This window comes from Myxocyprinus asiaticus, chromosome 10 (genome assembly GCF_019703515.2).
Source record: "Myxocyprinus asiaticus isolate MX2 ecotype Aquarium Trade chromosome 10, UBuf_Myxa_2, whole genome shotgun sequence".
NCBI classification, from domain to species: Eukaryota; Metazoa; Chordata; class Actinopteri; order Cypriniformes; family Catostomidae; genus Myxocyprinus; species Myxocyprinus asiaticus.
This window is the reverse complement of record NC_059353.1, coordinates 9,061,001-9,088,107: the sequence shown is the minus strand read 5'-3', so window position 1 is coordinate 9,088,107 and position 27,107 is coordinate 9,061,001. Positions and strand designations below refer to the sequence as shown.

Sequence of the window (27,107 nt, the reverse complement as noted above, 5' to 3'; positions counted from 1 at the left end):
GTTCCATTTCTACAGCCGATCTGTCTCATCCTATACTGTCTCTGGTTTGTCATTAGCATGTTGCTAAGCTAATGATGAGATACTCTAATAAGCATAAAAATACATGGCTAAAATAGTAAATTTTTGGATGGTCTTATATGGAAAAAACATGGAATTAACCCCATAAATATTTAATTACAAACAAAAGTAATTAAATTTTCAGAAATCAAGAGATGCAAGAGCAGAATAACAGTTCGCAGGATTTATTGACAATAAATTAGAACACAGCAGGGCTGGCGAAGCGTGGGGAACCCGGCACCGACTGTAGCAATAAAGTGGTGAGTGTCTTTGTAGATGTGTGTGCGTCGTGGTCGTGTAGAGAGCAGATCTGTGAGGAATCCTCAGTGAACAGTGTGTTCGTAGGCGTGTATGCATCGTGGAAGTGTAGAGAGCAGATCCGTGAGGAATCCTCCATGAAGAGTGTGTTCAGAGGCATGTATGCATCGTGGTAATAGGGAGCAGATCTGTGAGGAATCCTCCGTTGAAGAATGTGTGGGCAGGACAAGCTAGCAACAACAATCTAGCAAAGATCATGACACAACGAAGGGTTTAAGTAGGCAGAGAATCAACAAAGAACAGGTGCTGTCAGCACGCAAATTAGTGGCATAATCAGCGTTCCCATAGAAACAATCAGTGATCCCATGGAAACGGCGATCACGCATGCCGGCGGCACCTGAGACCCATGAGGGGGAAAAAAAAATCAAACAGAACAAACCGGTGAATTCACCGGGACCGTGACAGTACACCCCCATCTCAGGGACGCGTCCTGGACCCAGAACCCAACATCTCTCCTTAGGTCCATAACCATCCCAGTCAACCAGGTACTGGAATCCTTTGCCCCTCCGCCTGACGTCGATCAACCTTTTGACCGTATATGCCGGACAGCCCTCAACTAGACTCAGTGGAGGCAGGACGGGTGTGGTAGGATGCAAATTGGAACTAAAAACCGGGTTAATTTTAGTAACATGGAAAAAGGGATGGATGCATTTGAGGTAGGGAGGTAACTTGAGGTGAACCGCCACTGGAATAATGGCCTTAATAATGGGAAATGGCCCAATAAACTTGAGACCCAGCATATTTGAGGGGAGTCAGAGCAGAATGTCCTTGGAGGACAACCAGACCTTCTAACCACATGTAAGCTGGGGGCTTAGACCAGTGCCAGTCCGCTGACCTCTTAACACGATCGCCAGTCCATTTGAGGGCTTCTCTGGTGGCTTTCCAGGTGCGACGACACCTTTGAATAAAGGCATGAGTGGACAGGACCTGAACATCAGGCTCTTGGGTGGGGAACAAAGGGCACTGGTAACCGAGGCTATACTGGAAGGCTGATAACCCTGTAGATGACTGCAAAGAGTCGGCCAGGGGTTGACTGGAGCTTCTTTAATTTAGAAAACGTGGCTTTGGTCCACGGAAACCAACAAAAGTCAGTGCGGATGGAGGTGAGATCCGTAAGAGGTGTGGCGAATTGGCTGTAGTTACGAATAAACCTACGATAAAAATTAGCGAACCCCAGAAACCTCTGCGAGGCCTTGCGGGAATCTGGGGTTTGCCAATCGGAGACGGCTTTCACCTTGGCAGGGTCCATGCGCACTCCCTCGGAAGAAAGATAAACCCCAGGAACGGAACCGACTGTGCATGAAAAGCGCACTTCTCTGCTTTAACAAACAGCCAATTCTCTAGCAGTCACTGAAGCACCTTCCTAACGTGCTGGACGTGGTCCTGGATATTCTGAGAGAAGATAAGAATATCATCTAGACAGACAAACACAAATCAGTCGACCATGTCCCTGAGCACGTCATTCACAAGCCCCTGGAAGACAGCTGGGGCATTGACCAATCTGAGAGGCATAACCAAATATTCAAAGTGCCCCCTATGGGTGTTAAAAGCTGTCTTCCACTAATCCCCCTCCCTGATCTGGACAAGGTGATAAGCATTGCTTAAGTCCAACTTCGTAAAGACGCAAGAGTTTGAAAGCTGAAGACATCAACAGCAAAGGATAACAATTCTTCACCGTGATGTCATTCTGCCCCCGATAATCTATGCAAGGTCTAAGCGAGCCATCCTTCTCCATGAAGAAGAACCCCGCCCCTGCCGGAGAAGAGGAAGGGCAGATGAGACCGGCTGCCAGAGAATCATTGATTTACCTGTTCATGGCCTCCCTCTCAGGAGCAGAGAGCGAAAACAGCTGTCCTCGTGGAGGAGAAGTGCCAGGGAGCAAATCAATAGCACAGTCGTATGGGCGATGAGGAGGAAGGATCGCGGCACGGGACCAGCTGAACACCACCCTCAAGTCATGGTATGCCAGTGGTACTCCAGATAAATTCGCAGATTCATCCTGAAATGAAACACAAGTCTGGACAGGGGAGACAACAGAGTTAAGACAGTGAGACAAACAGTATGAACTCCAAGCAAGAACAGTATTGGCTGACCAGTATATGTGTGGTTTGTGCGTTACCAACCAAGGATGCCCCAACACTACCGGCGCGATGGAGATTGGACCAGGTAGAAGGATTACTGTTCCGAATGATTGCCAGAGAAAAAGGTAACTGGCTTGGTGGAATGGGTGATGATGGTCAGGGGTGTGCCGCTGATGGTATGGGCTGGGATAGGTTCATCCAGCTGGACCACCGGAACTTGCCACTTGGAAGCCAAGTCGATGTTTGGCTCTGGAATCCACCAATGCGGAAACAGCATGACTGGTTGAGCCGTACTGCAGTCGGGCCGGGAGAAGAGTATGTAGTCCAGGGATTTTACTCAGGGGTGTTGCGCTCGCCCGTAATAACCTGCCTACTGATGAGTGGTGGCTTTTACTGGACAGGAGGTGGAGACATGGCCAGGACGGGCACAATATAATCAGAGTCTTTGGGTGAGGCATCGCTGCTTCTCCTGTGGAGAAAGCAGAGTCCTCCCGATCTGCATGGGTTCTACCTTGGACCGTGATTCCAATGGCCTGGCCGGAACAGTGGACTGGGTAGGTGGAGAACGGCAATGCTGGCGATGCAGGATCAGGTGACCGATATCAGGAGGCTGGCGGAGTTGTTGGACCACTGAGGTGAGCTCAGCGAGCTGCAAAGCCATCATCTCCAGAGCCCGATTAGAAGCAGAGATCTGATCCTGCTGACATTCCAGTAAAGCTCCCTGCTGAGAAAGGGCAGAGCAAAGAGTAGATTCCTCCACTGGGTCCATCCTGGCTAGATTTTTCTGTCAGAAAGCAAGAGACCCAAGAGCAGAGGAACAGTTCACAGGATTTATTGACAATAAATTAGAAAACAGCAGGGCTGGCAAAGCGTGGGGAACCCGACTGCAGCAGGAAGGCAGTGAGTGTGTTTGTAGATGTGTGTGTATCATGGTCATGTAGAGAGCAGATCCGTGAGGGCTCCTCCATGAAGAGTGTGTTCGTAAGCATGTATGCATCGTGGCAGTGTAGAGAGCAGCTCCATAAGGAATCCTTCATGAAGAGTGTGTTCGTAGGCATGTATGCATCGTAGCAGTGTAGAGAGCAGATCCGTAATGAATCCTCCATGAAGAGTGTGTTCGTAGGCGTGTATGCGTCATGGTAGTAAGGAACAGATCCGTGAGGAATCCTCCGTTGAAGAATGTGTGGGCAGAAGGACAAACGCAGCAGCAAACTGGAATGTAACCACACTCCAGACACATGGGCAGAGATGGGCAACCAATATAGATACACAAGACAGGACCAATTGAGGCAGAGAGAGTGTGTTGTTACTTGAACACACAACAACAATCTAGCAAAGATCATGACACAACAAAGGGTTTAAGTAGGCATAGAATCAATGGAGAACATGTGCTGTCAACACGCTAATTAGTGGCATGATCAGCGTTCCCATTGAAATCACATGGCAGCACCTGAGACATGAGGGAGAGAAAAACAAAACAAACAGATCAAACCGGCGAATTCACCGGGACCGTGACAGAAATATCCTTAAAGATCACCCATGAATATATTATCCCTGTAACATCTACTTGTCATATTTGTCACATCCAGAAACTATAGAATACAGAATTGTTACCAGGGACTAAAAACAATTCAAGGAACGAAAACCGAAAACCAAAATAATTTTGTCCCTTTCAATTGTTCCAGAGTGAAAACATTATTTTTAAATGCTGGTGGTAAAAGACGCTGGCTACCACCTCTGGAGATCGCTAGTTCGAATCCCAGGGCGTGCTGAGTGACTCCAGCCAGGTCTCCTAAGCAACCAAATTGTCCCGATTGCTAGGGAGGTTAGAATCACATGGGGCAACCTCCTCATGGTTGCTATAATGTGGTTAGTTCTCGGTGGGGCGCATGGTGAGTTGAGCGTGGATGCCGCGGTGGATGGCGTGAAGCCTCCACATGCGCTATGTCTCCGTGGCAACGTGCTCAATAAGCCACATGATAAGATGCGTGGGTTGATGGTCTCAGACGCGGAGGCAACTGGGATTCATCTTCTGCCACCCGGACTGAGGCAAATCACTACGTGACCACAAGGACTTAAAAAGCGCATTGGGAATTGGGCATTCCAAATTGGGGGGAAAAAAACAACAACAAAAAAACAGTAAATTTTTGGAATTATACCACTTCCTGGTACCCAAAAAACAGGGCTTTACTCTTTTTAGTTGAACATGATAAGCATGCGCTTTGATTCTGAAGGACACTGCTGCATAACACATTCCTTTGCCTAATTGCATATTGTAGATGTAGACTTTTGTGAAATGATCAAGACATTTTTTGGCAACTATATATAATTACTACAAATACATGCACGATTAATCCAGATGTAAGAAAAAAATAGAAACATATCAAAGTAAAAAGTAAATTTCTCAGTTCTTTCCAAGTCTTCACTGAATAATAGGTATGATGCATTTATACAGATTTAATGCTGATGGGTTTGACTGATAAGCAGATCTGTAATCAAAATAAGTAATAAAAATAAAATAAAATAATTAAACAATTATTAAATTATTAAAATATAATAATTTGCATAAGATGAGTTTAGTCCAAACATGCCCAGAAAGTGTGTGTGTTTGTGTGTGTGTTAAGGAAAGAGAGATTTAGGCTGTTAATTGATTTTAGATGGCCAGATGTATATTTGAAATAGGCTTTTTAAAATATTTTTGAGGATATATTTAATATAAAGAATACGTTTATTTTATATAGGCTACTGTATTGCCCCATGTGAAAAAAAAATTGCTTATATTTTGGGTGAGGCAAGTCCCTTATTATGAGCCTGTTTGTCCAGACCAGGTTGCTTGTTTCTCTTGGGAGATCTGGCAACACTGCAACCGCCCTTACCACAGAGTACTGTCATTTTAAAAAAAATAAAGTTTTTAACTGTTTTTTTTATTCTATTCTAACTGGTTACCAATTAGAAAGGAGGCTGTGGAATGCCGGACCCGGAACGAAAAAAATATTGTTATTGTTATCGTTTTTAGTCCCTGTTACTATTAGTATTCTATTAGTTTTATATTAGTTAGAATTCTGCTAATTTATTGAAGAATATACTAAAAATACTTCAAAAAATTTCAAAATAAGACAGCTGTGAAATGTTGCTTTATTTAAGTGCTAAAAGATCATCATGAGATTGTCTTTTCCATGAAGGATTGCTTAGAATTTACAAAGGTATCTTAGAAGGAAGCATATTCATGCTGCCTATCTTTTGGAACTGCCTTCGTTGGGAGATGCGCCTAATATCCTATCTATATTAACCTCAGATAGCCTATTTTTGTACTAAAAAAACTTCAGTCCTTCGAGTTCTTTAGAGGTTTCGTAGGAACCAAGAGTAAGTTTTTCTGAGAACTGAAAGGGTGTCTGGAGGATCTAAAAAGAGTTCTGCCAAAGTGGCGTCTGAGGAACCTCAAATGGTACGTAGATTATCTTTATCATAGATCATGATGCCTTAAAATGCTACCTATGTACTGTAAGCAACTCACTTGATTTTGGAATGGAACCACTGAGTTCACCTCAGATTAATGCTAATGTTATTGAATCTTTGTAAGAGGTTATATCCATTTTGATTGCTCTCACAAATAATCAAACAGATGTCACATGAGAATATGCTGTGAATAATTGAATCCACATAGATGAGCACCTCAGCTGAGACCTTGTGGAAAATAACGTTTTTATTTATTCCAGGCAGTTCATTTTCAGAATGAAGGCAGAAAGAGGGAGAGATGAAAGTGTACACCCGGCGGATGAACTTGAAAGAGATTAGACTAATTTCAAGCAAACAGCACGACGAGGGAGTGCAGCTGTTATCTCGCTCTAAAGAGAAAACTGAAAACAGTCTGCGATATGGGGCAGAATTAAAGCATTATTAATTGCATAGATGTATTAAACAGACCCCAGCAAGTGACCTCTAATATAAGGGGAGCATAAGAACAAAATATGTCTTATTCTGCTCTGCAGTGCTTAGAGCGCTAAGAGCATTCCTGCTGTAGATTAATGCATCTTCAGAGAGCACAACCAATAGAGTTAAGCCTCTCTGCCCAAGTGTACAACTCAGTGTCAAACATATATTCCACATTGACTGTCCAATACCTGTCTTTCCATCTCTCTGCTTCTCACCGCAAAATCTTCACACAGACAATATGCTTGTTATGATTGTTGGTTCAAACCAAGGAGTTTTAATATAAGCTATGCTGGCAAAAGGTTTTAAGAATAAGTAACAACATTTAGTTTATGCTTTATAAATTAGCCCATTAACTGCAATGTTTGTCATCCTATGTCTTTTCCCTGCATAGATGAATATATTATTGGTGGCAGGGCTGGAAACTGGAGTCTGAGGGTCTGTTCCAAAACTTAGTGACCTGCCTCACTGTGTCCTGCCTACTTAAGCCCCGTTCACACTGCCAGCGGCATCTTGCGACATAGCAACACGATCCCAGTCATTTTCAATGAAAGCACAGCGACTTCCGGCGACATGAGCTGCTGCGACTGTTGGCGACAGAGATCACCATGGTGAGCGACAAGTTGAGAAAATTTTACTTTATTCAAATGACGAGCGACATTCTGGAGTGACTAACAATGAGAGTGAAGGCAGCAAAGCTCACGTCACCCGTGTGCTGTGAGTGAATATACTGGAGACAAATGCAGGCAAGATGAAGAAGTTCAAAGTTTCGGTGAGCGATTTTACTGTTCTATTTCATTAATCTGTAACCATATACATGGATATGGGTTATTAAAATGATGCATGGAAAACCGTGTCAGCATTCTGAGTTAGATTGTTTCATACTGTATATTGATATAATGTTCATCTTGTTTAATGATAAGGTGCATTAAGTACTGCTGCAGATAATATAAAACACTCTCTCCTGCAGAATGCTCATTTTTAGAGGAAAGAGAACTGATTCCTTGTCAAATTAGAATGATATCTTAGTTTTATCAGATGTATCATCTGTAATCAACATTTCAAAAGCTACTATGGCCAGTTGTGCAGTCTGACAATAGAGCGGTGGTAGCAGTAGGAACGCCCACAAGCGACAAAAATCGAAACACGTTGGAGCAGATGCAAAAATGTCTGATAGGAGATGCTGCTTGTCGGTGAGTCTGCATAATGTGGTCAATCCTAGGGTACCAGAACTCTTGGAAAATGCTGACCTCCCATGTGATCATGTTGATTTCTAGGTGGTTATGTACTGGCCCTAGTCAAAAGATCCCACCTCCAAGTCTCTATGATATTGTGGTTCCTCTGGAATATTGCTGGTCTCTCCTTCAAGTCTATGGAATTTTTGAGTCAAAGTCAAATCTCAAGTCCAGGTCAAGTTATACATTTATTTTGGTAAAACTTTTCTACATGCCCTATTTTCTACATGTTTTTTATATACCATGTTGCAGGAATATTAATTTAATATATTATTAATATAGGATTTTCTAGAAAGTCAGCAACTTACCCACATTTTTACAAGAAAAAGCAATTGAGAGGTTTCCTTATATCTAAACATGTTGCAATATTCAGAGAAAATGTTCTCCTTACTGTATAAGCATAAAGACCTGTGTTGTTCATACAAGTCTCTAATATGGAGTCAAAGTAAAGTCTCTTGTAAATCTTTTTTAAGTGTGTCTCAAGTCTGAGGGTCTGTTCCAAAACCTAGTGAGCTTCCTCCAGATGCATCATTTTAAGGTGCTCCCAACACGAAGGCTGTTCGAAAAGGTAGGTATCTTAATTATGTTGCCTCATAACATATCTTGTTTTAGCCAAATTCAAAATTACCATCAGGTTTATCCTTCCCCAAGTAGGGGATCCCAGAATGCATCATAATGAGCTCGGTGGAAAAGTAAATCAAAGATGGCGGACAAGCGAGGGAAATTTCCATTATAAATATACGTATAATCCATTAAATTCTGAAAAGTATCAATAAATAAAAGTTTCATATTGTACAAAACTGATTATTTTACCCAACATGTTTGTGTGCTGTGCGTATATACGCTCAATTGAGAATCACGTAGTTTCTCTCTGTCATCTGTATTGAAATAAGTCACGAGCCGAGTCTCCCGTTGCGCTGCGCGTGAGGAGCCCTATATGAATTTGAATGGTGTCGCTGGACTCCGGATAAAAGAACGTGTATGTATTAATATTTCAGTTTAATATTTAAGAGAGAAGAGATACCCAGAGGAATGACGCTGAGCCATATGAAGAAGTCTGTCACGTTGTTAAACCGTATATCGGATTATTTTTGGAAAACATTTATGCCACAAATACAAGTCATTTACTCGTTTGCAGTAGATTATTTTACACATACAGACTGATTCTACACGGTCAATCCGTTTTGCTGTTCATGACACCCTTTCTTTGCTTGCATATTGCTGATTGCAGGTTTTTAATGTGTTTGGCCATGTTCAGGTGCAAAAATAGTGCCAAAATTGTAAGCGCGAATAAAAGGAAGTCAGAAGAATACACACCAAATTTACTTTGTGTTAATACAAAATTACAGATTCACAGCACATGAATTACACTTATGCAAAGCATTAAAGTATTGCTAATATTTTTTCTTACACTTGCAACTTGATTTACACCTTTACAAAAGGTTATGTGTGCATGCAATTTATTTTTACGCTTTCAATTTGATTTACGCTTTCACAAATCTTACTCTGTGCAAGCAAATTTTTCTGTTACGATTGTAACTTCATTTACGCTTTTACAAAGCTTAAAACTTACTGCACATGTAAATCATTTAGGCATTATTTTACCTTCATAGAATTCCTTCACCCATGAAAACTTTCTCTAGGCTCTCTGCGGCCAACATGTGCATTTCTTTTCCCAAATTTAAGAATATACAAACAGATGGAAACCTTCCCTTACTGGGAAACAGCATCTCCATGTGTGGTCGACAGTCCAGACAAAGCAGAGTTTGAAAATGTCACTTCTATGGTTGCCATCAGCACGGCAGAAATCAGGCAGAGCCAGAAAAAGATTTATTGCCAACTGTGAAGCTTCAAAGAACAGCTGCCAATCTCTCGCCAGAGGGGCAGGACACTGTCAACAAGTCGTCATATTCCAGACAAGTCCAGCAAAACTCAAAGAGAGACTGTTCATATATGAGTTCTTAAAGAAAAACTGTTCACTCCAAAATTAAAATTCTGTCATTATTTACTCTTATGTCATTCCAAACCCATATGCTGTAAAAGGAGACATTTTTAATAATGTCTGCTGCCTTCCATACAATGCCAGTATGTACTGAGCAGTCTGTCAAGATTCAGAAAGGTCATAAAAGCTCCTCAAATGTAGTCCATAAAACTACACACACCTCAAATTCTTCATAAACTCAGTATGCTGCTCAAGTTTGACATCATGACATTTGGTCAAAGACATGGAGAACCAATGACATTTGATACACCATAGTCATATTATTTGATTTGAGAGTTGCATGAATTATTTGATTTGAGAGTGAACAATTACATAAATTGTGGTCTGTTTATCACATAAATCTATTGAATGGCTTCTAATAACTTGAACATAGCACCAGGGCTTAACATTAACTTTTTGGCTAACCAGCCACTCTGGCTAGTGGTATTTCAAAGTCACTAGCCACTCAGTATTTTCACTGGCCAAAATCCCCCATCCCACAAAAAGGTATGAAACTAACTGGAGACTGTAACTCTGTACTCTGGAGATTGTAACCTTTTAACCCCTTCATTCTAAAATGCACTTGCCTTTATTAAAGTTTACCATTGTTCTTCCATTTCTGAACAGTGGCATTTGTAATGATAAAGCCATTGCCAGAGGTAAGACCATGGATGGCTCCACATTACTGTCGTTAGGCGAATAAAAATCAACAATAGTATTTGTTATGAAAAGCTAAGAGCCTAAACATGTTTAGAAACCTTTAACTACAACTTTCGAAGTTATTCCATGGAGTATAAAATGGAGATGTTAAGTAGATTAAACTCAGTCACTATTTACTTTCATTGCATCTTTTTCCATGAATGGAAAAATACATGAATCTTTTTTCCCCCCATTCATGGAAGAAAGTCCTAAGGGTTTAGATCAAGATTAAAGTGACAGAATGATGACAGAATAATTATTAATATTAAAAATTATGTCTTATAGATTCGTCCTAATCGTTTTAATATGCATCTATACCAGTTACCAGTTAGTTTTACTGCAGTAAAAACATTTTAGTTTGGATGGTGACATGTATTTTTAAAAACATGTAATCGATGTTGATGCAGGGCGCACTGTTATCTCTTTACCTCGTCAGTGCTGTTTATAATGTCAGGGCGGTCTAACAGTTTGAGAGGTTCGACTTCCTCCTTATAGAGCTTTTTACTAGAATGTTCTTTGTAGAATTCAAATGGGTCAAATAAGTTTTGTGGTCTCCGCTGGCCGCCGTGATATCGAAGCCGGACTGAATCACCCAAGTTTCGCTCTGCACTGTCCCAGAGCTCTGGCTCTATCGGGAGCATGCTGATTTGCGTTGTGGCAGTTCGCCCGAAACCACGCCTCATTCTCCCCACTGAAATGCGCGTGTCAGATCATATGAGAAGCATATTTACTGCTTATAAAATGCTGGATGTGAGATGAATACAATTAACTTTGCTTTGGCTGCAACCAACCGCCAAAGTGGCAAGTAAGGGTGTCAGATTTCTACCCGCATTTGATGGGTTGCCGGGTGTTAATGTCAAGCCCTGCATAGCGCATGAGTCATTTTTGAAACTTTACAGACTGATCACTATGTATTACCATTCCATAAAAAACTGGGCAAAATGTATCTTTTGTGTTCCATAGAACAAAAAAATTAAATAACTACACACATGTTTGGCACAGCATGAGGGTGAATAAATGATGACAGTTTTCATTTTTGGATGAGCTATACCTAGCGCCTGACAATAGCAGTCTCAAGGGGGAAACTGGAAAGTACAAATTAATTTCCCTCTCAAAATTGCAATTAAAACTCAATTTGGTCACTTTGTAATGAGTTCCAAAGTGAGGGGGAAAAGGAAGTAAAGTTATTACAATTTAGCTGCACATAAAGAGGCCAAATATAAGTGGCCTACTTTTTAAGGGAGAAGATGGATTAATAAATCATGCTTTGTAATGGATTTGACTCTGGCAGCATTGTCATGACGACAGTGTTTTGCATCAGAGGAGATGCCCTAAGAACAGTGCGGCCCATCCGTGACCTAAATCATTGACCCACCTGTGTGCAATTTCTGCCCTAGCTGACCACTGCATATTGAAACGTTTACACTCTGCCTGCAACAAGACACCACAAAGAGTGACTGGCGTCAGGAGCAGCCTAATTTGGCACTTTCCACAAATAGGGTATAAAATAGGGCCTGTTTTTGTTTTTTAGCAAATGGTCAGTGAATGAAGGTGCTTAACCTTCAGAAAATGTTGGTTGTCAACCTCATGAGGGCAAACTGAAATATATATATTTCATAATAATATTTTTATAATATTTATTATGATTTTATTATAATAAGCATTATAATATTTTCACACACACAAAAAAAAAAAAAAATATTTATATATATATATATATGCATTTTTTCAACTCTGTAACCAAAATTTGGGATATTTCTAAATACAGTTTAAAATCCGGATTTTTGTGATTTTGTAATTTTTCTAGCAATAAACATTAAATAAACATCTCAATTAAATTGATAAGATATATATGAAAAAATAAATAATTAAATAATAAACTATGCCAAAATGGGTAACAGGGTTAAAGGTTGAGTTTGACGAATACAGTCAGTGATTTGTGTAAAAATGTAGAAAATGGAATGAGATTATTTACTTGCCTTCCCGCCATGCTGTAGAAAGGGTCAAATGATGTTACTTCTTGTGTCACAATTTTAAAGAATAATGGATAACAGATAACAGGTAATAGGGTTGTGCTCAAAATGTGGGATGCAGCTAAATATGACTGTTTTTTTGTTTTTTGTTTTTTGTTTTTTGTTCTTTTTATAATTAAAAGTTATTAAACAAACAATTCTTTGAATATTATCTTCATTAGATTATGTCAGAATTGTGACATTATTGTAGGATTTTAATTGTTGGATACAGTCGAGAAGGTCATGACCTCAGATAATAGATAATACTGTAGTTTATCTAACACATCTTATGGTTCTCACAACAAAAAAACACTTTTTTTTTTGCCTCTGATTCAATTTAATAAAGTTATGGGACACCAAAGTGTACTGTATTTGTGGAAAATGCCATTTATCAGAGTCTTTTAACAATACCAGACACAACCTTTGTTTCTGCACCTGATGACATGAAAATTTACAACCAGGGGAGAGAAACTTAGAGGAAAAGTACAGGAAAAAAAAGTCAATACGATTCTTCAGGGAATGAACAGAGATTTGTTCAACAATGATCTGGCTGCAATGGATCGGTGTCTGGATATCATTCAGCTGTGTTTTTCACGGCAGTGTCACCTGAGGCATATTGGAAAATCTCCCCACCGCGTTTATCTGTTTGCCTTATTTGTATTCAGATTACGAGCTCTTTGAGTGGAAACATACAGCGAAGCTCTCACAGAAAATCTCACGCAATCTCTTGTATTACTTATGTTCTTTAAAAGCACTTAGGAAATGTCAGACACCTGACACTGTTTGGTGTGTTGTCAAATTAAAAAGACTTTTTGCAGTGGCTTTATAAAAACAGCATTTGAGCCTCCTCTAGGCTTGATTCAACAGTGAGTATAAAGCGATGTTGTATTTACTCTCAACTCAGATTTATAGCCTACTAAGAACCGCTGACTTTATATCACACAGTGATTTAAAGCAGCTACAAATAATATTGTCTAGCGAGCTAGTAAATTTAAATGGTACATCAGTAAATTTGAAAGGTAGGCTATCTATTTTAGGAACATAACCTGAATGAGCCCCAGATTCATGCAATGTCCACCTTGAAGCTCCTTGAAAGATTGGACCAACATCTTTTGACAGTTCAAATTTGTTTGTATTTCTGAAATAAGATACATTATTGTTTTCTGGACCTCTTCCTAATGCCTAACAGAGCTGATAGAATTATCTCTGGAATTGACAGTAATGGTGTTTGAACACCCAGAAAGCTTATACATCAGTAGATGATTGAGTGTATGATTAATATACAACATTTTGGATAGTTTTCTATCATTTCTCAAGTTCACAAAGTTAACTAAATACTCCAAACTATTTAAAATGGAACTACAACATCGATTGACAACCCTCACAGTTAAATTAATAGCTTTCATACTCATGCTAAAAATCACAGTTTGAATAGAGTAGCAGTTTACATTCAAATCAGTCAGCTTTAATGTCAAAATGTGCAATAATTTCAAAACATTATACTGTTATCATCTGATTTGTTTAAAGGTGCACTCAGTAACTTTTGCCTTTGTGTCATCTTGGACTTACACTGACACCTAGCGGCTTGGATGCAGCATAATTTATAATCAATAGTTCCCTATCTGTCACTCACTCGACATTGGTGTCGATGTAGTGACACTAGGGGTCACTCTTGGGAGCCCGAGACACCTCTGGTCTTTGATAAAAGGCCAATGAAAATTGGTGAGTGGTATTTGCATGCCACTCCCCCGGACATACGGGTATAAAAGGAGCTGGTATGCAACCACTCATTCAGATTTTCTCTTCAGAGCTGAACAGTCATGCTCATTGAGCTGAATACTACTGTTCATTCACCTCTGCTGGATCTGATAGCGTATTTCAGCGGCTTCTCCCTCCTCTGCACTGGTGTACTGCAGAGAATGCCCCTGGGCACTTCGGCAGAAAAACTAGAGAGTATATTTTCTGAAAGAGCATTTTTCCCCTCTAAAAGAGTATATATTTCTCTAAAAGAGCACACACACGGAACGTCTTTTTAAAGATGCTTTTCCGATTGTGTGTTATTCCTGGTTGCGCTCGTTATCTCTCGTCTTTCGTGTCTGGGCACTGCTCACGTGGAGACAGCGTTCGTGGATGGTCATGGTCTCATTGCGAGAATATGTCCATGGCAACGTTGCGGTCGCGGCTCACCTTCGTAAGAAAGCGAGCCATTCCAGAGGCTTCCGCCTCGGTCCTTTAACCCACGGGTATGAGGACAGCGCGGCTAGCACTGGGGGCGATTTGGGGACCCCAATGGGACCGCCTCCGCCGGGTATCCCCCCGCAGACCTCCCATTCCCCAGCATGCTTGTCTGCCCCGATCGGGCTTCTGGGTGTGTCCGCCGGCTCGTCTCATGGCGAGATCGAACTCTTATTCAGAGCCCGTGAAAGTGATGAGCTCTCGAGCACAGCATCGGAGAGTGGGCTCGTCCAGTCGGAAGCCTCAGCTGGGCTCCTCCCTTCGGGGTCGATTGCCCAGTCACAGGCTGACACGGAGATGACGACATGCTTTCCCGGGCAGCCGCGAGCGTCGGTTAGAGTGGATCTCACTGGTCTCCCGTCCATGAGCGCCCAGCTGTGGCACAAATCCACCCCCGATGTGACAGTCTCCACGGGTAACGAGGACAGGCCTCTTCCTCCCCCGTCCCAGGCTGTTCCGGGGGTGGTCACAAGGAGCCAGGAAAGTGCTTCGATGTCCTTAGACTCAGCATGGCCTCGACGTGGTGTGGCATCTCGAGCTCCACCCCGCCACGAGGCCACACCTGCCGGTACGTCTGATGATCTTGTCCCTTTGGTCCCCCTTGTGCGGAACTTGGACGCATGGCTTGCGCTTTCTAACCAGTCGCGAGGGCTCGGCTGCGCGATTCACTTCGCTGGGCATCCGCCCAGGTTCAGCGGTGTCCACTTCACCTTGGTGAAAGACGAAAATGCTGCTACCTTGCGTGGAGATCGCTACCCTCCTACAGAAGGGCGCGATAGAACCTGTCCCTACAGCTGAGATGAAGAAGGGGTTTTTCAGCCCCTACTTCATCGTACCGAAAAAAGGTGGTGGGTTGAGGCCAATCTTGGACCTGTGAGTTCTGAACTAGGCTTTACACAGGTCACACGCGAGGGTTAGGTGTATCAGTACAAAGTCCTCCCTTTCAGCCTGTCCCTGTCTCCTCGCATCTTTACGAAGGTCGCAGAGGCTGCCCTTGCCCCGTTAAGGGAGGTGGGCATTCGCGCTCTCAACTATCTCGACGACTGGCTAATTCTAGCTCACTCTCGAGACGTGTTGTGCGCACACAGGGACCTGGTGCTCTCACACCTCAGCCGACTAGGGCTTCAGGTCAACTGGGAAAAGAGCAAGCTCCCCCCGGTTCAGAGCATCTCTTTTCTCGGTTTGGAGTTGGACTCAGTCTCCTTGACGGCACGCCTTACGAACGAGCGTGCCCAGTCGGTGCTGGCCTGTTTGAAGGCTTTCAAACAGGGAACAGCGGTTCCACTGAAACTTTTTCAGAGGCTCCTGGGGCATATGGCATCCTCGGCGGTGGCCACCCCGCTCGGGTTGATGCATATGAGGCCGCTTCAGCACTGGCTCCAGACTCGAGTCCCGAGACGGCCATGGCGCCACGGGACACACCACGTGGCCATTACATCGGTCTGTCACCGTCTTTTCAGCCCTTGGACCGACCTCTCGTTCCTACGGGCAGGTGTTCCTCTAGAACTGGTCCCCAGGCATGTCGTGGTCACGACAGACGCCTCCAAAACGGGCTGGGGTGCTGTTTGCAATGGGTACGCAGCCGCCGGCCTCTGGACGGGTCCGCGACTGCATTGGCACATCAACTGCCTCAAGTTGTTGGCAATTCTGCTCGCCCTGCGGAGGTTTCGGCCGTTGATCCAGGGCAAGCACGTGTTAGTTCAGACAGACAACAGTAGCATATGTCAACCGCCAAGGTGGTTTGCGCTCTCGTAGTATGTCACAACTCGTCCGCCGTCTCCTCCTCTGGAGTCAGCAGCACTTCATGTCGCTGCAAGCCACTCACATCCCAGGCAACCTCAACACTACAGTGGACACGCTGTCACAACAGGTTCCCCAAGAATCCTCCCTACTGCCCGCTCTGGTACGCATAGACGCACTGGCACACAGCTGGCCCCCTGGCATGCGCAAATATGCGTTTCCCCCAGTGAGCCTGCTTGCACAGACCCTGTGCAAGGTCAGGGAGGATGAGGAGCATGTTGTCCTGGTAGCACCCTACTGGCCCGCCCAGACTCCTCGCTCCTCACGACAGCTCCCCCCTGGTGAATTCCTGAGGAAGGACCGTCTTTCTCAGGGGAGGGGCACCATCTGGCACCCGCGCCCAGACCTCTGGAATCTCCATGTCTGGCCCCTGGACGGGACGCGGAAGACCTAAGCTGTCTCCCACCTGCAGTGGTAGACATGATCACTCAGGCTAGGGCCCCCTCTACGAGGCGCCTGTATGCCTTGAAGTGGCGTCTGTTCACTAAGTGGTGTTCTTCCCGTCGGGAAGACCCCCAGAGATGCACAGTCAAATCAGTGCTTTCCTTCCTGCAAGAGAGGTTGGAAGGGAGGCTGTCCCCTTCCACCTTGAAGGTGTACGTTGCTGCCATAGCAGCACACCACAACGCAGTCGACGGTAAGTCCTTAGGGAAGCACGACCTGATCATTAGGTTCCTAAGCAGCGCCAGGAGGCTGAATCCCTCCAGACCGTGCCTCGTTCCCTCATCGGACCTCTGTAGTTCTTCAGGGTCTACAGAGAGCTCCCTTTGAGCCTTTGCAGTCAGCCGAGCTTAAGGCACTCTCCTTGAAGACTGCCCTCCTGACTGCACTCACTTCCATCAAGAGGGTAGGTGACCTGTTAGCGTTCTCTGTCAGTGAAACGTGCCTGGAGTCCGGTCCAGGTTACTCTCACGTGATCCTGAGACCCTGACCGGGCTATGTGCCCAAGGTTCCCACCACCCCTTTAGGGACCAGGCGGCGAACCTGCAAGCGCTGCCCCAGGAGGAGGCAGACCCAGCCCTGTCGTCGCTGTGTCTGGTGCGCGCTTTACACATCTATTTGGATCGCACGCAGAGCTTTAGAATCTCCAAGCAGCTCTTTGTCTGCTTTGGTGCACAGCGGAAAGGAAGCGCTGTCTCCAAGCGAGGATCGCCCACTGGCTCATTGACACCATAACTATGGCATATGTCGCCTAGGACATGCCGCCCCCGGTAGGGCTACCAGCCCATTCTACCAGGGGTGTAACAGCTCCCTGGGCCCTGGCCAGGGGTGCCTCTCTAACAGACATTTGCAGAGCAGCGGGCTGGGCAACACCCAACACCTGTGCAAGGTTCTACAACCTCCGGGTGGAACCGGTTTCATCCCAGGTAGTGGCAAGCAACACAAGCGGATAAGCCCGGGATAGCTGGCCGGGTGTATCACTTGCACATAGTGCCTTCCACCTCCCTTGGAGCTGAAGACGTGCGCCATTAATTCCCAGTAGTGTTCACAAACTTTGTTCCCTGGTTGACTTCCTCCGAGCCCTGTGGCAGTCGAGTTTTCGGAGAGACTCGCTGCTGGCCCAGTACACGCGCTAACTAAGAGCCCTGTTCTGGGGTAGGTGCTCCGCATGTGGTGGTTCCCTGTAAGGCTAACCCCATGCGATCTATATCTTCCGCTAGTTCATTTCCCTGCTGGCAAACTGCGTCTTCCTTGGGCAGAGCCCCTCTGCCCCAGTCTCCATGTTTGTAGTAACTCCTCCCCCATTGGGCAGGATCTACCTTGAAGGCTCTCCACATGGTTGGAAAGACCATGTGACGTATTTTTCCACTTAAATATGCCCCCCTCTCTTTGGGCGAGGTGTGGTCTCCGTGGTGTCTTCCCCTTGGGAGGGACACCCCCCGACTAGACCTGGCGGCCCAGTCGGATAATCCCCCTTCTTTTTTAGGGAGTGGAAAAAGAGAAGGGGAAAAGAGGCCACGACTGGGTTAAGCCTGTCTCTATCTTTGGGTAGTCGACTTGTCCCCAAAAAGGGCCGTTCGACACTCATTACTGTGTCGGGGGAGGTTACGTGTCAACCTGGTGTGCTGGCTATGAGGCACACAGCAAGTCTGCCCACCACACACCGCCAGTTCACGTAACACCGTTCAACCTTGTGGCGTTTTGAATAGGGACCCCTAGTGTGTACATCGACACCAACGTCGAGTGAGTGACAGATAGGGAACATCATGGTTACTGGTGTAACCTCCGTTCCCTGATGGAGGGAACGAGACGTTGTGTCCCTCCTGCCACAATGCTGAACTACCCACTGAAATGGCCGGACCTTATATCGGCTCCTCAGCATAAAACCTGAATGAGTGGTTGCATACCAGCTCCTTTTATACCCCTATGTCCGGGGGAGTGGCATACAAATACCACTCGCCAATTTTCATTGGCCTTTTATCAAAGACCAGAGGTGTCTCGGGCTCCCAAGAGTGACCCCTAGTGTCACTACATCGACACCAACATCTCGTCCCCTCCATCAGGGAACGGAGGTTACACCAGTAACCATGACGTTTTCATATTAGAAATTTAGTATTCACAGTCAGCCATGATTACTTAAATCAATGAGTGAAAGTGTCAAATAACAGGACGCTTACTGAGATTAAGCGACTAGTATGTGTCTGGTCTTGTGATTCTAACATGGCAGCCCCCATGTGTGGACCTTCTCCATGTAGAACAAAACAGCTTTTATAAGGTTACTGATATGACTGGAGTCTTCATTTTAATATGCATGGTCATGATTTCCTACATATATTGCAAAATTACAATTCATGTCTTTAGGAGTTCAACTTTTTTAACCTTTAAATACATGGTAATTTCCACAAACACTCTTACATATTTGGGTCTTTAGAGACCCGGCACTTATATCTATCAAAAAAATGGATATACAAAATGCCCAGATAGTGTCATATTTTCAAATGTAGACAATGCAACAAATCAGGACAAATCAAGAACAGGATTCATTATTTTCACTGAAATTTCATGAGATGCAACTGGCTGTCAAACACATATTGAGTGGGGGCCTAGGTAGCTCAGCGAGTATTGATGCTGACTACCACCCCTGGAGTCACGAGTTCGAATCCAGGGCGTGCTGAGTGACTCCAGCCAGGTCTCCTAAGCAACCAAATTGGCCCGGTTGCTAGGGAGGGTAGAGTCACATGGGGTAACCTCCTCGTGGTCGCTATAATGTGTGGTTCTCGCTCTCGGTGGGTTACGTGGTGAGTTGTGCATGGATGCCACGGAGAATAGTGTGAAGCTATCACACGCGCTATATCTCTGCAGTAATGCGCTCAACAAGCCACGTGATAAGATGCGTGGATTGATGGTCTCAGACGTGGAGGCAACTGAGATTCGTCCTCCACCACCTGGATTAGGGCGAGTCACTACGCCACCACGAGGGCTTAGAGCACATTGGGAATTGCGCATTCCAAATTGGGGAGAAAAGGGGAGAAAAAAAAACACATATTGAGCTATATGTGACACATAATCTACACAATATACACTTCAGCTACACCTAAGTTACAAATCCTTTACATATATGTATTTTCTCAGGCAATTATTGAGTCTAAATAAATTAACAACTTACATTATTAGTAGGACACCCAAATGACAACAGTCATATCATACTCTTCATGTGTTGTACTTGCTATAGTTTACTTCAGTGTTGTTTCTACATCAGCTAGCAATGTCAAATGTAAATCGAAACAATCACTGAAATATCAGCGCCACCTTGAGTAAGAAATAAGTATAATATGTATGTGTACATGCATATGGGATACTGATCATTCACCATTGTTGATAAATCATTGTTGGACAGAAAATCAGCATGATATAGTATTTATTTGTATGAATATTGTACTTGTTTCTCTTGTAATAAACAAAGAAGTAGATATCCTGTTATAGTAAACTAAGTTAGGCAACGATGACATTAACCATAAAAATTGCTAGTCATACCAGATAAAAATGGTGGAAACTATTATAAATTAGCTAGCAGGCAAACAGACCAAGGTAGTAACTGGTTTAGAGATTGGCATTGTTACCAGCAAAATAGTTCATTTTTTTCCATTGTTCTTCCTCGAAAATGAAACTGAAAGCACTACAGTATCACAATCCATAACAAAATGCACAATTAGAGTGGCTAACGTTATCTAATAAACTACCGCTCTAAGAGAGCTACATGGCTAACTATCGGTCCAGTAAAATATGTTACCCGCTGTACAGCAAGAAAAACTCCATCTCTGGGTCGGTTTTAAATCCTTTAAGATCTCTGAGTTGTCGCCACCTCTGAAAAGCCAATCCGATGTTGTTTCGTGTTTTATTACGGGCTCTGTTGCTTTTCCTTTTTGCTTGCAGACTCTTCTCGGTTCGAGGTTTCTTTATTTTGAAAATGGGTGATCCCCCAGATGGTTGTCTTTTTGAATGATCCATGGTCATTGTCACTTATTTGTTGTGGCTACAAACTTTCAGCTTCAATCTACTAACACATATCACCACACATATACATGTGCTGTAATAGCTGGATCTTCTTTTCTTTACGGACATGATGTAAACTCGCACGGACAAATGATGGAAGTATACAATTTCCTACCAAATCCATGCCGACAGCTCTAAAATATAAATAATTATTATAGGCTTACCATAGTGAATATGGTTTGAAAGTCGGATTGTTGGTGTCCTTGCTCATTAATGAAATTTTGTAGCTTTAAACCATTATATTAAAAAAAAACTATTTTAAGAGATAGATTGAGAAATACTAAAGAGCTTTGGGCACAACACCAAAACATTGATGAGGTACAGGGGGTGGAATGAGGTCTCAGAGTAGGGTTGCAGCAGCTGTGCATAAGGTCTTATGTAAGTTGGGACGTAAAGTTCACAGTAAGGGCTTAGTAACTACTAGTTAGTTTGTAAGTCAGTGCTTAATTTGGTTGCACCACCTGTTCTTAAGGCAAAACTTAACTAGTAGGTCGTAAACTCTCCGTAAAGTAATGCATAGTCGCATAATATGACGTTTACCTGTATTGATTCAATAAACAGCCTTAAAATTTGTACACAGAAGTGTTTAAAAGCCATGCAATTTAGTTTTATCTTGTTACGGTTGATGTTCAAACTTTGTTTGCTCACGTAACTGTCAGCTGTAATAAATTATATCCCCACTAAAATATGATATGTAATAAAAGTAGATACCATAATAAAAGTTCTACATAAGTTTAATGGTGCAACGCTCAAATATTTAGTAGTGCGTAAATTGTGATTTAGTGCCCATTTACGCCACAACTAGGCTAAGTTGTAACTTACGTATAGCTGGTGCAACCGGCCCTAGGTCTCTAAAGACCCAATGCATGTATTGCACCAAACGTAATTGAAAAAAATAACAACCACTTATAGTTACTTATAGTTGTCTTTGTCAACCCAGTCTCATGACAAGTTGTAATAATAGTAAAGTATAAGTCAGCTCAGACAAGTTGGCTTATATAATAAATGAACCAATGAACGAGCTCATTATGATTTTTTGCCAAGTTTAAACTCTAAACTTAACCATAGTCTAACCTCTTTCCAAAACCAGAAACATAACCATGATTTTAATAGGAAAATAACTTTTATGTACCACAGAAAAAAAAAAAAAAAAAAAACGGGTTTGGAACAAGTTAAGGGAAGCATATTACAGGTCAATATTATATATAAATAAATACTGAATTAGTAACCAAATTTGTTCACAAATGTCTCTGTGGGAACAAAAGTCATACCTTTCTGTATCTTAGCCAAGTTGTACGACATCTTGTGATTACGCTATCTCCTACAAATAAGTACAAGTTGTCAAGAGACTGTGTTGTCTTTGCATATTACATAGGGAAAATATTTTAAAAAATTAACAGTGAAATAAAAATACAAAATAAAAATAACATGGGATAGTTCACAGAAAAATTTAAATAGCTGCCAGAAGTGTTAAACATGGCTGCCGATTGACCCTACTTGCCTTAAAGGGATAGTTCAACCAAAAATGAAAATTCTCACATTCTCTCAAGCTTGATTACACTTCCTACTGCTTGACGCATGCGCAGAGCACTATAGGAAGTGTAACTGAGCTTGAAATCATGATTGCCAAGGAGACTGCTGTCAAGATGTACAGTGAAAAAGGAGTTACATTTTGATCTATTTTCACCCAAAACCAACTGTGATCTCCTTTTTGGACCTTCAAAGGTCTCATCACCATTTACTATGGACCTACAGAGCTGAGATATTCTTCTAAAAATCTTTGTTTGTGTTCTGCAGAAGAAAGAAAGTCATACACATCTGGGATGGCATGAGGGTGAGTAAATGATGAGAGAATTCTCATTTTTGGGTGAACAATTCCTTTAGTTATCATTTAGTGCTAATCACATGGCATTTAAAGGAAGAGGAGGACTCATAAACAATGTCTAAATATAGGAATGAGGATCACTGTTGACCAAGTCAAAGTCTAAACCTTGAAAACATTTTCATAATTGTGATAAAGTAATATTTAATTTCCTTAATCAGCTCTCTCTTTAATCATTCTCATCACAAAACATAAGTTTGCAAGTTTCTCCATTAAAAGTGTATTGCCACACATTAGGTCTGGCAACATGTGTTTCTTCATCTGGGTTTCCTCTTAAGCGTACAGTGTAATTCAGCAGTATAGTAGCTAAGTTGCAATTTCCTGTAATTTAAGAGAAATTGCCTTTTTATTTTATCAGATCCTTATTTCCTCAGCAGGCAGGCCTTTTTTCTCTAAAACTAAGCAAGACATTTTGATGGCAGGGGAGAAAAGTGAACTAAAAGAAAAACTTGAAACAGCCCAAATAGCAGCTCATTTTATCTGGCACTACAGCCTGAATTGATTTTACTTGTAAAGTTTATCATATATACAGTATATATACCTGTGAGTGCACATTCTATATAAATGTGTCAATTTGCTACGATGCTTGGCAGCCGCAAACCACCTAGGGTAATGAATTATATTATCTGGCGGAAGTATTATTTATTCAAATATTAATACTATTAATTGTAATTATTTATTGAACATTGGTGTCTCTTATTACATTGCTTTTGTCACCATTTTTTTAAAAGCCATAAGCAAATTCATGGTTTGCCTAAAAATATGGTTAAATCACTGTAACACATTGGCTGTTGTGGCTTTTCCTTTTTTTTTAATGCAGACAAGCTGTGGAACATGTTGTTTCTGGAGTTTTAAAATATGATCTCATGGACGATAAATAATCGGCAAACAGCTTGAGTTTTAGAAGGTGAAAGATCCCCTTAAAGCAATCAATAAAGTTCAAATCCAGCTTGGGGCATTTTCATTTTGTTCTGCAATGCTATTGCAGTTTCTTCCAAGGAATGGGTTTACGACAGGTATTTTACAACTGCTATGTCAACAAAAACAAACATGGATAATAACTCAGAACCGCAAAATCACAATAAGATCTAAAAAAAAATGTGGTTTACCCTTGAGTTTTGTTCTGTGTGTTTAGTATATGGCACAACAGTGTGAAAGCTTCCTGGGTGAACTGCATCCGGAGGGAAAAAAACAAACATGCTGACACATCTCTGCTGTGTGTGCTGCCAACTGGCCCTCACGAAGACGCATTGACAGATGCAGTTCCCTCCACTGCTTCTCTGGGCCTGAGAATTCGGTTTACAGAAGCATCAGGGGAAATAAAAAAGGGGGATGCCCAGGGGCCAGACTAGATGAGGATGAATGAAGACATTCTTGAATGTCAGCAGCGAACCATCGGGCCAAGCTGAGGCACGCACCATACAGCTGGAGCGACATGAACTGGTAGCGATTTCTTCTGCATTCGATTATCAAAGGCAGAAGACCGATGTTTACTAACTAAATCCAGAAACATACTTTACACAACCACATGAAAACAGACAAGAATGTTTGGCCGAAAAATTGAAAGGGTCCTTACTGCAGTGTGTAGCGTGATGGAGTAGTGTATTAAACCATGACACAGCAGATTCATGTGATGTACTGGATGTTTTTAATGTGCAAGTAAACAACACTATATTACATAACATCCCCACAACAAGTTGTTATTTTGTTCGTTCAAATTATATTAATTTGTGTTTTTAGTATGGTTATTATTAGTTTTATTATTTACTCGCTGCTTAATAGCTTGCATCATGTGTCCGGTGCTTATTTGAAATACTCTATGTATTGTTTTATATTTTATCTCTACAATATATTACTTGTGTTGTGCTATTGTGATCCATCATTACAATATACTTGAATATCATCTCATTCAGTAAATCACTATTTCATAGAAATGCACTTTTTGTTTATAATCCACATAGTTCTTATTAGCACAGCACGTCTTACAGTATAGAACACAGAAAAATTATATGTTTGATTTAAACATAAATTCTCATTATTAAATGTATGAAAACTTCATGGACCTAAGACACAATGAGACAGATGTGACCTGAAACTAATTAAAGAGAATAATTATGGATATTTCAGACTGATCTCACGGTGAAATCGGAAACAGTGGGTTGACTTTTGTTTAACTAAAATCAGTCTGTGGTTACTGAAATATAAAACACTGCCAACAGGAAGTGTTGTTGGGCGTATGGGCAGGTGTGAGTACCATTTTTCAGATGAAGTGTCCACAGAGGGGCACCAAAAGCGAGTTGTTTTCAGCTGAACAGGCTTTAATACAGCGAAGAGGAATGCATTTTTATAAACTGTACATCCCAAACCTAAACCTAACCATCAGTGGAGTGAAAATGTAATGTTAGAGAGAAAAAGGCAACCTCCGAATCATGCTCGTCACTGATTATGCGAATGCGATTACTTCCTGGTTTCAACACAGGATCCAAACCCAGATCTCCCACGCTGTTGACGCAACACTCTTCTGGTTCCCGCCACAAGGGGAGGAATACACACTGGAGCCGATGTAGATATTTCTAAAGGGAGATGGCGCTTATCAGTCAGCATAATGTGCCTGATCCTAGGGTACCAGAACTCTCAGAAATCCAATTAAAAAAATGTTTAGTTCAGGGGTTGTGGATCTTCTTGAAATACCATCAAATGCATAAAAAATAAATAAAAACATAAAATAGTCATCTTGCATACACAAACTCCTTCATTCAAAATACTCAGCAGTGACCTTCAAATTCTTTAGAAGAATACAATCCACTCAGGTGAAATTACTATGAGAAAATGCTATATATTATCACTAAATAATACAATTTGTGTAAAGGATTATAACCCTTGCACTCTGTCGCTCTTTATTCACACATAATGCTTTATAGCTACCCACTGTCTGCACACCGAATAATGTTTCACATAATGTGCATTAAAAATATCCACTATGTCATTAAAATAGGGATTAATCCACTTCATCATCGTGCTACAGTCTGCAGCAAGGAGTACTTAAGGACGCAACCTCCTTAAAAATGATCATTCTGTGTTCTTGCGCTATTGTGGTGGTAACTAAGATCAGTACTCAAGGGGGCGATAGAGTTAACTTCAAATGTCTGCACCATTAACCCAAATGTGTTATTATTCAGGTAGCTAATGTTGCTATGTCAACAGTTTAACTACTTATTACAAGCTCAGCAAACAACTGTTACTTTTTGAGTGTGCCTGTAGTCCAAACTGTTGCTCCACCATGACAGTAGCCCTGCGTTCCAAATGGGCTAAATCACCCTCTAAAGGGCACTTTGAAGGGAAAACAATCATGATGGTCAAGCTGTAAGATCACATATAACAGAATTTCCAATAAATATGACTTAAAAAGTGAGTTCCGAATGACCATTTTTTTTTTGAGTCCCACACCTTTTAGCCCTCCAAAGCTCTCACAGTTGATAGTAAAATCTTCGAAGGGAATAGGGCATAGGGATGATTACTTCTGAATGGGATGCACCCTAGTTGCCCTAAAAGAGAAAACTGACCGTAGAAGAAGACAGTTTACACTAATGCCGCAATAGTGCCCCTTGCAGCAATGTTGAGAATGCCATGGAAGTCTAAAATGTCTGGAGAAAGCTATTTGTTAGCATTCCCATTTATTGTTGATGAATCCTATGACAGTCCAGACAGGCTCATGTTCCTGTCTTGTTACTCTCTCTCTCTCTCTCTGTCTCTGTCTCTCTCTCTCTCTCCTCTTGGTTTCTTGTCCTCTCTTAATGTCTGTCAGTAAAAAGTGGCAAAAAGCCCCACAAAAAAAAAGAACATAAGACAGCTTGCCACCTGAAGAAATGCTGCACTGTAGTCCTACTGTAAATTAGTTGCCACTTTACAAGCTAAATGCAACTTGACTTGCAAAATCATCCAGAGTGTCATGGAGAAAAACTACTAATTGTTAACATCACAAAACTTCCTGTCTCTGAGGAAAAAAGTGTCACTGCAGTAAAATGGACCTCAGTTGTCAAATTAACATTTGCCATTTTCATTCCTGTGTAAAAATAATTTCTCTAATTGGATTATGTCTGTGAAAGGAAGTAGAGCTTCGGTGAGTGGAAGTGTTTTTCTCCGCGGAAAGCCAAAAAAGCAGTGACCCCTGAAGTGTCACCCTCATGAGGCCAGTAACGGTACTGCTGTAAAATGAATCACTCCTTCACACTCACTTTCCCAGAATGGCCATGGATTGAGGTGACAGAAAGAGAGCAGGAGACCTGTACATCTAGGCCGTGAAAAGAAAAACAACGTGAGAGAAATAAAACATGGAGTAAAACAGTGTTTTATGAGCTTTGACTTAATGACGACCACCTCTGA

At 42.2% G+C, this 27,107-nt stretch overlaps 1 long non-coding RNA gene across 1 annotated transcript; it reads left to right on the top strand.

The window, feature by feature from the left end:
- The first annotated feature begins 7,367 nt into the window (after positions 1–7,367).
- On the top strand, positions 7,368–26,114 carry LOC127446750 (uncharacterized). Its single transcript, XR_007898243.1, has 3 exons — positions 7,368–7,579; positions 7,664–8,189; positions 23,860–26,114. It is a non-coding gene; the product is annotated as an uncharacterized LOC127446750 (long non-coding RNA).
- Positions 26,115–27,107: the final 993 nt, after the last annotated feature.